This window comes from Chlamydotis macqueenii, chromosome 17, assembly GCF_036417535.1.
Source record: "Chlamydotis macqueenii isolate bChlMac1 chromosome 17, bChlMac1.mat, whole genome shotgun sequence".
Classification (NCBI taxonomy): Eukaryota; Metazoa; Chordata; class Aves; order Otidiformes; family Otididae; genus Chlamydotis; species Chlamydotis macqueenii.
The window spans coordinates 6,463,668-6,479,928 of NC_141572.1; the positions used below are offsets into that span (position 1 = coordinate 6,463,668).

Here is a 16,261-nt window from a genome sequence, read left to right on the forward strand (position 1 = left end):
TTCAGATGAAAAAGAGAACACTTTCTCTGAGGCATGCAGCTGCTGCTTCTGGTGCTGCAGGGCAGACGCTGATAGAATTTGACAGGAGTGGTAAGGAGCAGCCAAAGCAAGTTCAGAGCAGGGAACTCCAGTGCAGGGGAGATCTCTTCAAAGCAGTTATCCCACAACTCCCCATCAGGCAACAATTAGCAAGCCAGAATGACTGGAAAGAGAACTCAAAAAAACCAGATATTGCTACTACATTATTCAGAATCTGTCAAAAAAAAAAAAACCCGCATGTACACAAACATACAAAAAAGGGATTTCCAATTTCTGTTACAGTAAGGTGTATGGAAATGGCTAGACTTGCAAGATAAGCCAAATGCCCTTATAATATCACAACAGAGGCACTGGGCAGCCTGTCTGGTCTGTTCCAATCCTTGCTGTGAAATCTGTCCGCCTACAGTGGAACAGGACCCTATTATCTTTTTTTCCCCCATTTCTTTTTGCCTTTCTCTGTAAATGAAAAAATGTAAAGATCTGATTTAATACAAAATTATTTATTTTTCCTTTTTTTTTTTTGCCTGAGAAATTAAAAAAAAAAATTATAAAAAAAAAAGGTTTGGTCTCTACAAGAAAAACCCCAAAACCTAACAACAACAAAGAAACAGTGGCCAAACCACCGATCTTGACATACAGATTCAGGAGTCTTCACCCAGTGCTGAGCAGTTCCCTGGATCAAGGGCTCCGTAAGCAGGTCTCTGGGCAAGTAACACAATCTAGAGCCAAATACTTTGCTGTTAAGGAAGCGAGGTCATAGAAATGAAGTCACTGACACATTAGTTCAGACCACCTGAGAATTTGGCCTCTAGCTTTATTGTTTTGCATCACTTTCATGTTTTAAATTCTATACCAATTTTAATTATTTTGTCCCCTCTAGGCTCCCTGGCTCAAAGTTCGCTATTTAAAGAGCAGGAATAGGGACTCAAAAAAGAGGTAGATTTTTTACTCCAAGCTTAGCCAGCTTTAACAATTCTAGCTAAAGAGGAGTTCCAGGGCACTGTGTAGTCTCAATATTGTTATGTGCTTGGTTTTACTATCAGGGTTCTGTAGTGAATTGTGTTTTATATGGGTATTCTCATGCCTTATCTGAAGCCTTGGATTGACCAGTCTTCCGTCTCTTCTCAGCAAACATGGCACGGGAAAAAAAAAAGCTCAAAGCGTAAGTGTCAGTGTGATAGAAACTCTGTGCAGAACCCTGGTTGAAATCACATAAAGAAAGAAAGGACCATACAACCATCCTCTGCAGAAAAGCAGTACTCATTCTTTACTGCATGTTATACAATCCATATTGCTCTGACAGCCTTCACTTCAGCGCCGACCTAGGCTCTCACTTGGGTAACCTCTAACTCCTCTCCCATCCAGGCACAAAAACCTCTTAACTGAACACAGAGGGCATCTTCTGCTGGGTTAACCCGAGAGGTCTGGGGATAGAAATGAAAACAAGAGTGCTGCTTTCATTCCAGGGAGTAGCTTAGAGGGGTTTTCTCAGTGCAAGCACTTACCATGTGCCTTCCCTGTAATTCGTCACATGTTCAGATGCCAAACAAATTATCCTGTAATCCAGTGGGAAAGGATGAAAGCTGATTGTTTCTGCCTTATTGCTTTCGCTTCCAGAAGTCAGAGAGGATATTTCTGTGCTAAAAGCACAGAGCAAATGATCACACAATAACTGCAATATAGCTTTGAAGCAGGGATAATCACGGCAGAGCTAAGTTAACCTAGATGCTGATTCCTTTTCAAGGAGGATCATTCCGTGCAGTGAGTAGCAGGGAGCCCTGCTTCCCACGGGGATTGCCAGAGCAGCAGGGGAGAGTGCTGGGGCAGTGCTGAAAACTCTTTTCTCTATTCATAGTTCTGCTGTTCAAGTTTTAAACTGGGTAGACTGCATAAGAAAAGCTCTCTAACTCATATGGGCTGCAAATCCCCCCCCCCGAAATTAGGAATATTTTGATGAAATTAACTTCTGAGGTATTGCTAGTTAGTGGAGCAAGACTTGTACAAGATTTGCCTATATAGATTTTTGTTACCAAGATGACTACAGAACAGTGGCTGGCACTGGTGTAGAGCAACTAAATTGTCAAAATATAGACATATTAAACTGTATTTTATAAGTTTCTGAATATGACTTGAATATTGTATCATTTCACAGGCAGAAAGCAGAGTCATTTTAAAATTCATGTCATTTTCTAACTCCTTTGTTATCTGTCTAGAAATTCAGTCAGAGAAATGGAGAACAACAAGAATAGCGGTAGTACTGCAACGGTCCTGCCTCACGGCTGGGATGCTGTTATGATAAATCTTAACCAAACAAGATGAACTAACTCTAAGCAGCTTAGATCTCTATCTGTCTAGCTGTTAAATCTCTCCCTATTCATTGATCAGAGCTTGTGCAAATTCTGGAACATAAAAGATTTAACATTTAAGGCAGGAGAACCAAGTTAATTGTGCAGCCATTGTCATGTTTCACTTCGTGCTAAAACAAGCTTTCTCTATACTTCATTCCAGTTCCATAACATACATTTTCTTTTCAATCCAGTCAGTCTTCAGCTGTGGTAGAAAACAAGAAAACGAGGCCTCAGGGCACTGCAAGCATTGGAAAGGTGTGATATGATTTTTAATTGCAAGCAGCTTTTATTTGGAACTTTTTCTCCCATTTGGAAAAAGAAAGAGACAGGCCTGCGGATCGCATCCATTATAAAGCACTCGTATTTACAGGTTGCACAGTCAGGCTTTGCTTGAGGTACTAGGGAAAAGTGGAAATCTAATTTTTAAACTAGGGATTCATACTGACGCAAACAAAGCGACAATATAAGCATGCAGTACTGGAAAAATGTAGATATAAGCATTCAGCCCTCTCACCTTTTAATTTGCTAAAAAGGTAATTAGCAGAGACAATTATGAGACAAAGGCAATTTATTTTATGGATAATAGCATGCATTTCTAATATGAGTACATTTAGAATGGTTCACAAAAGTATTAACGACATTCAGCTCATAAGCTTATTTCCTGACTATGCAAGGTTTCTTTTCCCACTCAGCAGTCTCAGCTTTGCCAAATGACATCCAGTGGAAATTTGTACCCGTACTTTGGGCACCATGGCATAGCAGTTACAAAAGCCAGAGGAAATTATCTAAACCCACATATCGCATTATACTGCCTGAGATGTTTTCATAAGCAGCAGCACAGTTCAGCACACAGCGCATTAACTCAGTCATCTGTTGCAATGGCAGGTTTCCCTACAACTTAAAAGCAAAATATAACATGAAACAGGATACCTCTGTCAGACTTTGTACAATTAGGTAAGTTTTAAACTTATTGCATGACCAAACCAGTTCTGCTAACAGACTAATGTTCTAGCTTTTGCTGAACAGTGTTCGCACAGCATGATGGCCGCCTCTGTTTCTCACTCTGCTCTTCAGTGAATGGATTGGGGGGTGCAAAATAAACTGGGAGGGAGACAAGTGAGCAGATAACTCAAAATAACTAAAGAGATATTTCATACCGTATCATGTCATATCAGCAACAGAATGGAAAAGACGGGATTTTAGAGGGGTTAGTCATCTTTTCCTCAGGAATCGGTTGGGCATTGGACTGCTCATGGGAGGTGGTGAATGATTGCCTTTTCATCAGTCATTTTGTTGTTTTCTTTCTTCTTCCACTTATCCTTCACTTATTAAACATTTTTTGTTGTGGTTTTTTTTGTTGGTTTGTTTTGTTTCTATCTTGACCTCCAAGTTTTTGTGCTTTTATTTTTCCTTTATTTCTCCTGTTCCACTAGGAGGGGTGAGGGTGAGCGAGTAACTGCGTGATGCTTAGCTGCCCACCAGGATTAACTCACAGCAGTAAGCACTGGGGGAGGGAGGGGGAAATTAATGACCCAAAGGTCTGAAACAGGTAGATTTGATACAAATTGTTAGTGTCTAATTATAGAGAAAGGACATATGTTCCAAGGAGCCATAACGAAAGAAAACACACAGTGAGAAAAGACAAAGAAAATTAGAATGTCAAAGGGGCCAAGGTAGATTGGTCACTGATCTATTTGGAAGGTAGCTTGTCAGTGTGGTGTTGTGATAATAAATAAAAAATACTATATTACATTTATGCAGTGCCCTTCAGTGACAGACCAAGGTGCTTTTCCAGGCAAAACACATACAGCAGCAGCAAAACACCGCTGGCACATCAATGCTTTGTCAATGCTGAGGTAAAAATGCCACAATAGAACTGATCTAAATTCAAAAGTATTCTAAAAAAGGCAAGCCATTATCACAGGAAATAAACAGAACCTGCTCTTGACAACTTGAAATTAGAATTAAAAAAATACAAGGGAGAAAAAAAAAAAAAAAAAAAGACTTGGAGAAGTCAGTAGCAGTAACAGCCAAGATCAGAGGTGATCAAAGCAAGGACCAAATGAATGTTCATGCAGTTATGCATGTAATACTGTAATGAGCTAATTTAATATAACAACTTTCATGCTCCAGGTATTTCCTAAGGGATAGATGCAACAGCTTTAATCCATATTAAATACAAACACAAGGGCTCAGAGTCAGGCAACAGGGTAGTAGAGAGTACAAAAGAAGTTGAAACCATGCAACATAACAAGTCTGCTCTCATTAACATTTAAGTGTTGTAAAACATGACTTCAAGTACTAGTTCAGAGTCCAGGTTCAACTCAAGTGGTTTACTGATACTCTCCACAGTTTCAGAGTCTGGAATTCTTTATTCCACTTAAAAAAGTACTATAATAAAAGAATTCACAATTGTTGATGTAAGCAGCATAGTTGTAATTATTTGTCTGCAAAGGCTGGAGGCACAACCGATACCAAAGCCCTTCATTTGCCAAACTACCTCCAGTGACACACATTACATTTGTACAACTTCCAATCACAAAGTCAAGCTGCTTTCATCAATACTGTCTGTCTATTAATACAGCTATTCCAGTAGAGTTTTGTAATGTAAGGCAGATAAACTCTCCAGTATATGTCAAAACCCTCAGAAATATAAGCCAACTAATAGATGAAAAGAAGTCAAGTTGATTCTTTAAAGGAACAATTTGCGATTCATTTAAGACCATGAGCAACGTGCCATGAGCGAGGGCTGTCAGCACACAATGGGCTGACTGCGTAGGAAAGGAAGACGACTCTTGGAGCGTGTCAGGGCTCTGGCACTCAAGGCAGGATGAACGAGTCTTTCATTTGGTCTATTTAATACACATCTATTTCATCTGATCACTTTTGATTAGTGCTGCAGCTTTCACTTTGTACTTTGACTAGAGAACTCTGATAAATGCAAATAGGTGAAAGAGTGAATTATAAAAGATCACAAGAACAAAAAAAATGAATTTCAATAAATCAAGTAATATGAAAAAGATATGAATTAACATCTCTTAAGTTCTTCTGATCCTACTACTTTTCCAACCAGTCAAAACAGGAGTGAAATTCAGGGAAACTGAAATCTCTTAAGCAGTTTTCCTCTTTTAGTTTTCAAATCTTTTTATTTAAAAAAAAAAAAAATAGCTAAGGAGACTGATACTAAGGGTACATGCAGCCTTTTATTATGCTACCTTGTTGTTGTTTTTTCCGTAAATTTCTTGATTAAGTATCTATGAAACAATTGGAACAAATACTTTTCAATTCACTCATTACTTATGAGCTATTCCCTTAGACTAGCTGGTAAGCGTTAGCCATGCTGTCCGATAGATCACCCAGCATCACACAACACTGTCTCTGCCCTTGCACCGGATAACTGAGACATCTGAAGTGGGAGGAAAACAAATGGCTAGAGGTTTCCTATAGAAATGCCATTCACCAGTAATATTAAGAAGCTTTGGCGATTTACAGAAATTGATGAATAATGCAAATCACATATCAAATAGTGGGACTGTATGGATCACAGCAGACCAAACTTAGTTTCCTTTCCACAACTTACCTATTATTACTTTTTTTTTCTCATGCTGTTGTTCTGACAAGCAGTAAAGATAAAATTAAATCTTTGCCAGAGTAGTTTACAAACAAAAAAAAAAAAAAAAAACCCCAAACACTTTAGATTCCTCAGAAAGATGAATTTCACTTATTTTAACACTGCATATCATACACAGTTTACAACCTTACAGCATTACAATAAAGAATAGTCTCTCTTAGTTGAGTTAGACTTAACCTCAAAAAGAAAAGTTATAATTCCCCCCGCCCAGTTTCAAAGCACTGAAATGTGGACAATCCAAGGGCACTAGACCACACAGATTCTAATACTAATTGTCCAAACTAAGATGTCTTTGGTCAGGATTTCCTTTTACTCATCTCCAAGCGTATCCACTCCACCACATTACATCCAGAGATTCTCCACTACTGCATTTTTGACCAGTCCATTTCTGAAGAGCTGAGACACATTTACACAAGAGCGGTAGCTGCTAATCCTTAACCATTGCCAAGATGACAGAGATACTCCTCCGTTGCTGGTGAAACAGAATCACATAGGCAGTTTTTTATCAGATGCTTCAGGTTTGTCTCATTTCCTTTCAATTTGAAAAGTGAGGAAGTTATCATTCTGCCAGTGCTATTACATTATCATATGAATCACCCAACAACTACAGACAGGGCTGAGTTATTTTGTTTCCTCTGTATTTGATATGTAAGCTACTGCTTCTTCTGCATTTAACATGAGAAAATTAATCTGAAATTTAACAATTCAAAGTAGTCTATTATAATAGAAGTACACAAATCCAAATATTCCACACTCTGGTTTGGATTCATTCCACCTGAGAAATTAAAGCAGTCACTTCCAGCTCCCTCAACAGTCAATGGGAGCAGAGAAGTCCAGAGGGCAACTCAATCCATTGAAGAGCAGACTTGGTCCGTGTTTCCAAGTACAAATGTCACATTACTAACAATACTGTAATGTATTTTTACATAAAAATTTCTCTCTTCACATCAAAATTTCATTAAAAAAACATATGCTCCATCATGTTAATGAAAAAAAGACTGATAAAACGTTGCACAAAATCTCAACTTTGCAATTTGGATTTCAGGAAAATTTTCAGACCTGACCTTTCAGCAGGAGGTTGACCCTGTGCAGGAGTTTGCCTTCACGTACATGCCATGTAAAACATCCTTTGTGAATGAACTGTTTGCTGAGATTTGACACATAATCATGCCATACACTTTGCCCAGGTGACATCCCATATTTCAGCAGTAAAAAGGGACTTGGGAGGGATGCACTCAAGCTGGGAAGGTTTATTACACCCTAAGGGCTCTCCTGGGAAGTCAGAAGAGACCTGCCTCCTAACGGAAGACACAGCCCACTGATTTTTACATTAACACATTAATACTACTTCCACACTTTCTTTTTTCAGAAATCCTACCCACCTGAAAGTCCATTGAGGATATCCAGTTCGATTTTGCAGAAGGCACTAGGTGGCACTGTGTTCTGTCTTTTGCGGCACTGCTCACCCTCAATTTGCCAAAATCTGCCCAGGTTTCTCCAATTTATACTCTCTTGTCAATCGCTGCTTGCATGTTAGCAAAAAAAGATTCTTCAGTGCTCATCATTACACATTGCCATCCATCTGTAAGCTTTTTCTATCCATCAAAATGGCCGGTGCTATTGAACTCAACATCATACTTATTTTTAAAATTATGTTTTCCTGCCTAAAAATATGGTTTTTCTCTAGTTCCATTTAGAATGGAAGAGCTCATCGTTTCCATTTAGAATGGAAAAGAAAAAAATTGCAGTGCTGATTGCTCAACATCACAACAAAGAAAGCACAAATACCCCAGCCCTACAGAATGACTCAATAGCAGTCTTTTCTTCTAAGACTCCACCAGGAACGCCATTAGAACACAAGATTGAATGTTACAACCATAAACCTACACTTTTAGTACCTTCTTCCATCCTTACCATGCAGTTTCTGCCTAAAAGCTTACACAAGCCTTCCTGTCTTGTGTTGTTATTGTAATGCTTGGATCAACAGGCCATAAGCAAAAAGGTGATGAACACGTAACGTCTATTTGCACACACAAATACAGAGAAGAAAGGAGGTTTTGCACAGAAGAGCTTTTAATTGATTAAACTGTCTGCTCGACAACGAAGCAAGCAGAGTAGAAGGAAGAGCAAGTCTCCTGATTTCCAGTCTGTAACCCTACCTTGTTGACCACATACAAATTTAGGATAACAGAACTTATTTTTGTAACTGTATCCTAATACTCCTTTTTGATGTGTGTCTGCATTGAAGTTTTCTTCGCTTGCATACTTTTATATTATCTTAGTATGAGGCTAAAAGCCTTTGGAAGCTGTACGGATCTGTAAATATTTCATTAAAGAAAGCTTTGAAAAGAAAAGTATATATATATACACACACAGCATGCATGCTTTAGAGATAGCAAAAATAATTACAAATGGAGTTTACCTCTAACAGCTAATTTATGTTCAACTTGTGGGCATTTATCAGTAAGTATTCCTTTTGATTTCTCCCTTGTGTGTTGACAAAGAACAATTTTCAGTTCAACTAACATTCAATCCTGACGTACAAAGGCAATACATTCTCATCAAGCACACACACACTGTCAACCTGAGCTGCGCATACAGCAAACTTGCCCAATATATTGGTTACTGCACAATTTCCAGAAAGATCAGGCAGAAGTGAAAAACAACTCAAACAGCCACTGCTCAAAACAAAACACTTTGAAAGTTGTGTAGTGGACCCATTAGAGTACAGGAGTGCAAACAAATGGTCTAAACACTGTTCCTACCTGTGTCATCGAGCGGCCGGTTGATCTTGGGAAACTCACTGGTCCCTTCTATCCGGTTAGTCCTCTGCTCTCCTGTCCATTCAAATTACAGCTGGTATTATATTTACTGAAGGGTACCTGCAATATGCAATACAAAAATAAAGGTTGTAATAACAGTAAAGACTCCTTAGGTGTTATCCTACGTTAATATGCCTACAACAACATTGCATACTGATTCCATACTCCTCCAGCTTTTCCTGCAGGTTTAAGGCTTCTCTATTTACATATCAGTCATGGCTTCAGTAGTTTCAGGTTAGTTATTTTTAACAAGTTTCTGAAGCTAATATACACCAAAATCTGAACATGACAGCCAAAAGAAATTAACTCAATAAAGCACAGAAGAAAACTATATACCTTACTCATTTTAAGTCGGTCATGAAAGTTATTCTGCGAGTAACAAATCTGGAAACTTTCAGAACTGAAATTGCTTCCTTAGAGCACTGTGCTTACCACTTCCATTTTACTGTTTATTAACTCCTGAAAGCTGAGAAAAATCACTGTAACACAGTGTAGTGGCCAAAAGAACCTTTGTTTTAGAAACAGAGGGCATGACAAGATATAAAATGAGTGCTTCTGAAGTGCAACTTTTGAAATTTAATTTTTGATGGAGTTAGATTGCAAAACAAGGAACCATGCTTCACAATTTAAGGAAAATACTTGTGTTGAATTTTTCTGCTTTTTGAAATTATGGAGAAATTAAAAGCTATATTACTAATAAATCCTTATCACATTTTAATACCTTACTTATATGTAGGGACAGATTTTTTTTGTTTTGAAACAAATGTTTGCTGTGCCTGCTAAAGGGATTAGACACTATTTAGCACATACAGTAGCAATGAGTGAGAATGCCCACGGTGCTGACATTTTGAAAATATCTAGCCACCCAGTGACTTTCCACACATGAATCAGAACTGTAGGAATCTTTTCATAGAAGTCATGGCACTCAGCATCCCTCATTAACAGATTTACCAATTTTCCACTCCTCAGTAAGAATACTTTTTTTGCACTTCTCTCTCTCATATAAATTATTCCTAATTAATTTAAATGAAATTCTTAAGATGTGTGAGTTCATTAACTCCTTTAATGAGAAAGAATATTTTGGACCTTATTAATTAGACTGTCATCAGTATCTGCTAGACAGTTAAATTAATAAAGTGATTATATTCAAATAACTCAGGCATTTGCATTTTATTTTTAACATTACATGTGTCTCTTGCTTGCTCTGAGACTGGGGAAATTTTGCTGGTCATGCAGAAGTGCAGTCTGGATGGATTTCAATGCATTGCATGCCTGGACCTTTAAACGTATTTAAGGGTCAGAATGGCTGTGGTCTAGGAGAGGTCTACTCCAGGTCTACTGGACCCTCAAGGAATTATTCAAATTCAAAGCAAGTGTAGTACAGCCATTCCTTAAAAATAAAGGCATTATGGTCCCTTTATTGGTAGAAAGCAAAAAGCCTGAGTAGAGAGAATGGACATTTTGTATCCTTGAAAGCATCAAGATAAAGCAAGACACAGCAATAATTTGCTCCCAGATGGCACTCTCTGTGTACTGCTGACAGGCTGTGAAAAACACCCATTGGCTAAAAGCAATGTACAAAGTGGAACTGGAGCTCCAGGTGTCTCCTATTCTTGTGAAAGCCATGGGTGTTTTGTAATGATCTCACCATGCATCTTTCTCTGAAGTGCTCCTCCAGCTATGCAGTAGCCCTTTAATGCTTTTCTGGGACATGGATTCAGTCAACGCATACAGAAGAGACACGCAGCCTTGGTTCAAGCAGAGAAATGCTACTGCTTTGAAAATCGTAAGACAGCCAGGTAAAAAAAAAAAACCTGCTACCAGTTAACACATTAATTTGTAGATCATCTTAACTCACAAAATCTAGATCTGATTTTTATTAACAGGTGTCTCCTTTCTATGTAACCCTGAAAACTGAAGTGTCAGAACCAAAATTTTTGTTCCCAAACATTATTTGATAGACAATGCAAGCATTTTTTTCCCTCCACCTCCTCAACACTGAAGAAGAAAAAAAAAAAAACAAACAAAAAAAAAAACCAAAAACCCCAAAAAACCATCCACTTTCCTTTCTCATGTTTCCCAAGTTACAATCAATAAAAATGAAAAAGTCATATCAGGTTCATCCCCTGTATGAACTGAATTATATTTTAAGTTTTGTAATCATTAAAGCCAAACAAGATAAACCGCTGCTTCTTAAGAGGCTCTTAGATTTACCATAGCCACATGGAAAGAAACCACGAGTGAGATTTGTTGCTCAACAGACAAGTACAAAGGAGGTAAGCGGATGATTTTTTTTTTTTTTTCAATTTAATTAAGAAATAGTTCTGTGTCTCAGGCATTGGTGCCTTCTAGACAAGTGCAGCTGATGAGGAATTTAAAGCTCTGCTTCCTCAATTAAGCCTGTTTCAGTTACAGAACTCAGACATTTACAAAGCGAAATTTAGCTGAGAAGAATAGTGTAACACCTGTACAACTGTTTAAATATTTATGCCACAGCTTATTTCTTTGAGGCTTCAGCTAGCTGCACAACTGAATACCACAGCAGTTACATTAATATTCATCCCAGAGATAATGATCAAAATTAAGTTATGTGTGTCAAAGCCATCATTTGAGATTAGTATTAGATGCTTTGGCTTGAAACAATGCTGTCGATCACTATGAGGATACGTAAGCTTCCTAAGAGCTCTCTTTTGGAGGAGTGATGGAGGAATGCCCATGGAGAACAACCCCATCAGTACCTCTGCCCTATACCCAGCTCTTACATGAACATCCATCCTACTTCCCACTCCACTGTTCATTTAACCATCGAGAAGAGGAAAAAAAAAAAAAAAAAAAAAACAAAAAAAAAACACACACTACACAAATCAGGCTCACAACCTAAAAAATTTATTACTGGGGAGCTGTGAGAGAGGAGGAACCATGCAAGCAATGTGTTTGGCAATTCATTCATATCACCAGTTATAAATCTAAAGACGTCCAGTGGGCATCCCTGTAGCAAATACTTCCCAAAGCACTTCAGAATCTAGCTAGATGGTAGCTAAACAAAGATTAAGTAAAAAAAAATGCAGCTCCTCAGATATTCAAGATGTGGTACAGATGCAGAGAATGCCTCCAGAGCTGGGAATCAAAACCCACAGGTAGGCAGGAAGGTTCTTGAGAAAGACACGTAAACTAAGAGCAAAATAAACGCCAAATTGCCATTCTGAAAGACTCTGACTAATGTAACATTAACTCCAAGGTAAGTACACTTTAAACATTGTTGTCTTCTTCACAGAAGAGTCATACAGCTGAGTAATCAGATTCAAATAATTTCAAAAAATCCATGCAATCACTATTCTAAAATACAACATATTCTTCTCTTTGCAGTAAAGCAAATCTCATCTTTTCAATGACACATCCACTTATAAACATTAAAAAAAAAAAGAAAAGAAAAGAAAATAGAGTGTGTTGGCCTATTTATTTCTCCTCTCACTGGGGTGCTATTTAAATCATTCATCCAATTACATGTTGGAAACAAAACTAACATAACACATTATGTACAGCATTACATCTGTTTTTCTGTGGGAAAAACACCAATAGTACATAGGCTCAGATTACCAAATACAGAAATAAATATTGTAAGTAATAAAATTAAGTGGGAAAAAAAATGTTTTTTTTTTTTTTTTTCCATAAAAGTGTTGCAAAGATAACTGGGCAGAGAGCTGGTATCTTCCATAGCAGCCTTTTGTGAAGTGGGAACTCTGTTTGCATTTAATAGCAAACCAGGGTTTTACCAAAAACGTTAATTCAAAATGAGAAGATGCTCGGTTTCCATACGCTGAATTAACCATCTTTTTATTGAAAAACTGATAAGTCTAATGATATATCCATCTTTAATTACTCAATGATTAATATTAAGGATAAGCTGAAATTCTCCAATCCAACTAAAATAACGGCACAGGAAATCAGTTCTGATTTAAAATAACATTATATCCCACAAGGCTTTTAATGGGAAGCTTTAATTTATTGCTTAAAATAACTACAATTCTTCAATTTATAATGCTATTTCTTGTTTCACCTGTGATGTGTGAAGAAGAAATCTTGGAAGCGAAAGTCAGCTCGTTTAGTAAGGGATGAGGGAAAACCAGGACATGTGCTACATGTTCTTATCTTCCTACATGCATCCGCTGGCTTTATATCAGAGTTCTAAGGTATCCTACATAGTGTTAGCTACTGAGTTACAAGCCTGCTTCCAACCTGGATGTTATTATTCCTCTTCAGCAGGTGAGAATGATCTAAATTTTCACCACAGCTTTTAAAGTATCTGAGGCAATTACTTCCAATCCACTTTTCAAAATGAAGATCATGTGGAAAAGCTGAAATGCTTCAACTTTTACTAAAAATTTGTGTTCTGTAAATACTGAAGTCAGGGAAATATCAGGATTATCAAACCATTCGTATCAGAATATTTTACAAACACGTCATTGAAGACCTACTGGTTCAAGTTCAATTATAAAAATAGTGAATATAAAAATAGTGAATTCAACTCCCTTTGAAAATACAAGACATCTCCAGAAATTTTAGTTCAATAACTTTTTGGTGCTTTTGAAACGAAATATGATCAAAACACCAAAATTAAGTGCTTTCACATTTTCACATTACCATCCCATTTTTTTCCAGCACAGTTTTCAAAATTGAGCCCAAATCCTCAGGTAATTTTTAGTTTGCCTTGAATTTCTGTTTATCATATTTAGCATTTCTCATTTTTTTTCTACCAATCCCAATCTGAAAGTCTCCAAAAAAATATGATCTCTTTACACACATGCAGTGACATAAAAATAAGTCAGTAATAATATGTGAATTGTTTTAAACTCACTTTACTAGAAAGTAAAATAAAACATAAAGGCTTCTTTTCTCATTTTGATCAACAGACCAGTTTACATACTGCACATGAAACATTATTACTGGGTTTGTTCAACAAAGTTGGGTTAAGTGACTGGTTTTGTTTCCCCAAAACAGATCCCACGGCATAACTAATGGAGCTCTAGACATCCATAGAAGCTTGAATTCAGAAGACAAACTTTTAATACAAGCTTCTAGAAAGTGCATAGTTTATTTTAACGAAGTTATCCCGAAATTTAGGAGGAATTGTTTTACAATTTTTCCAGCACTGGGTTCCCTTTCAGTAGCATACTTTAAAATGTACTTAAGTCCCAGATACCTAGAAAGAAGTCTTTCAAGCACTCATTGCTCTAGTATTTGAGTAATCAATAGTTACTATTGCACTTGTGACAGAAGAGAGATAAGGCAGTACTACTATTTTTTTCATTCATAAATTGAGCACTGGGGCACAGAAAGACTGACCACAACATTTTAAAAAAAGCTCTTCAGTGCACACATTTCAGTAAATGAAGCTGAGATACTAAATTGTTCTTCAAAACAGTCTGATTTGCTCAAGGTCACATACAAATATTATGACAGAACCAACAGAACAAGGAAATGTGTCTTCACAAGCCTCGAGCTAGTTCCTTTATCTCTAGGCCAAGCTTTTTTTCCATAATAAATGTCAAGTGGATGTAATCACAGGCTCTGCTGAATAGAGAATCAACTTACTTAAAATCTAAATCCAGAGTCCTGGAAAACAGGGCCAACTACTTAATTTTTATTATTTTGTAGTACAAAGCAGCAAGAAAGGTGATATATGGAATTGAATTCTGAGGCAAACAGAAAGTTGACACTGCACAAATGAGTAGTTAATTTTCTTTCCTCATCAGCATCCCCTACTGTTAAAGTTCTCACACTGTATCACATCACGTCTAATTATAAAGTGCCTAAAGATGAAGTCATGAGGTCAATGCAAAGAACATAAAACATGACACGATCAAGCAGGACGTTAGGGAGACAGTTAAAAGCATGTGCTATACAAGTGTTTTTATGAGGGATGGAGCTTTCAGAAGCAAAACTTGGGCATTCACTTCAGCAAAGTTGGCATTGCCCTGAGGTAACTAATAGAAAATAATGTAATGTGTATGTACCAGCCTTTCACCACTATGGAAATATACCTGCTAAAATAAGCTTCCTTCAGTCATTTCAAGGAACAAATATTTTCCGAGTCCTGAACTCTTCTCCATTGTTTAAGAAACCTTCAGGGATTTCTGAACATGTTTTGCGTGGGAAATTATTTTCGAAAGTTATATGAACTGCAGAGACACAGCCACTTTGGTTTTGAATCCAGCCACGTGCAAATGTTACCGTAGTGCACACAATGACTATATAAAGCTGATACAGCAGTGAAAAATTAACTACTGATTAAACAAGGACTGGTCCATACAGAGGAGATTTACGTAGGTGCACAAACTGTATGTCATCCCTAATTCCAATAACTCTTGTCAGTTTTTGACAGCAAACACAAGCTTTCTGCTGTGTTATGTTAGGGAAAAAAAAAAAGACACTGCACAAAATCCAGACAAAGATGTCAGGTTTTGAAGTTCAATAGTTTTCTTCCTGAGACAGGACTGTACATGCATGTTCCTCTTTTGCAGGGTCCAGAGAAAGTGTACTTCCAATTATATCCAAATACAATATGCAAATAAAGAAAAAAAGCCCTCTGTAAAGGAAAAAGCTCTCAGTAAAGGAAAAACTAGGACAGCTATTGTATCTTTTACATTCAACCCCCCCCAACTTCTATTGGTTAATGATTAAATTCCAGTTCATATAAATATCACATTACAATAAAGACCACCAGGAGTGGTTATTATGCTCTCTACTAGTGTATCAGTGGACTATACTGCTTTGTAAGGAGTTGCCTCTTTAGGGAGGTGATTTAAATTTCTCAAGTTCTCCCTGACAGAACCTCTCCTGACAGAGAACAGTTCAAGGTACAGAGTTACAAACCGCAGACACAAAGGAAGGCAGTAGTGAACAGAATAGTATCTGCACTCATCTGTACTCCAGCTTCTGCAGGGACTGCTGTATTTTCTTTTCCAAAGAGATTGAGATGATTCAGTTTAAAAAAAAATAAATTAAATATGCTTTTTAAACACAATTTTTCTAAACAGTCTTTCTCAGAAAAAAAAAAATTATAGCTGTGGCCCAAACATTCATACATCCATCCTCGTTAGTATAGTGGTGAGTATCCCCGCCTGTCACGCGGGAGACCGGGGTTCGATTCCCCGACGGGGAGGCCATATATTTGCTCCAAACACAAGAAGGACATGCACCAGTTGGAGAGGCTTCAGAAGAGGCCACAAAGATGATCACGAGGGCTGGAGCACCTCTCCTTTGAGGACAGTCTGAGAGAGTTGGAAAAAACCCCTCAGTGTAGGGCCTGTTGTGACAGAACAAAGGGTAATGGTTTCAAGATAGAGGGAGGTAGACTTAGATTAGATATTAGGCAAAAAACTCTTATACTGAGGGTGGCAGAACACTGGAACAGGTTGCCC

The 16,261-nt window shown here is 37.5% G+C and overlaps 1 non-coding gene across 1 annotated transcript; it reads left to right on the forward strand.

The window, feature by feature from the left end:
- The first annotated feature begins 15,930 nt into the window (after positions 1–15,930).
- On the forward strand, positions 15,931–16,002 carry TRNAD-GUC (transfer RNA aspartic acid (anticodon GUC)). Its single transcript has one exon. It is a non-coding gene; the product is annotated as a tRNA-Asp (tRNA).
- Positions 16,003–16,261: the final 259 nt, after the last annotated feature.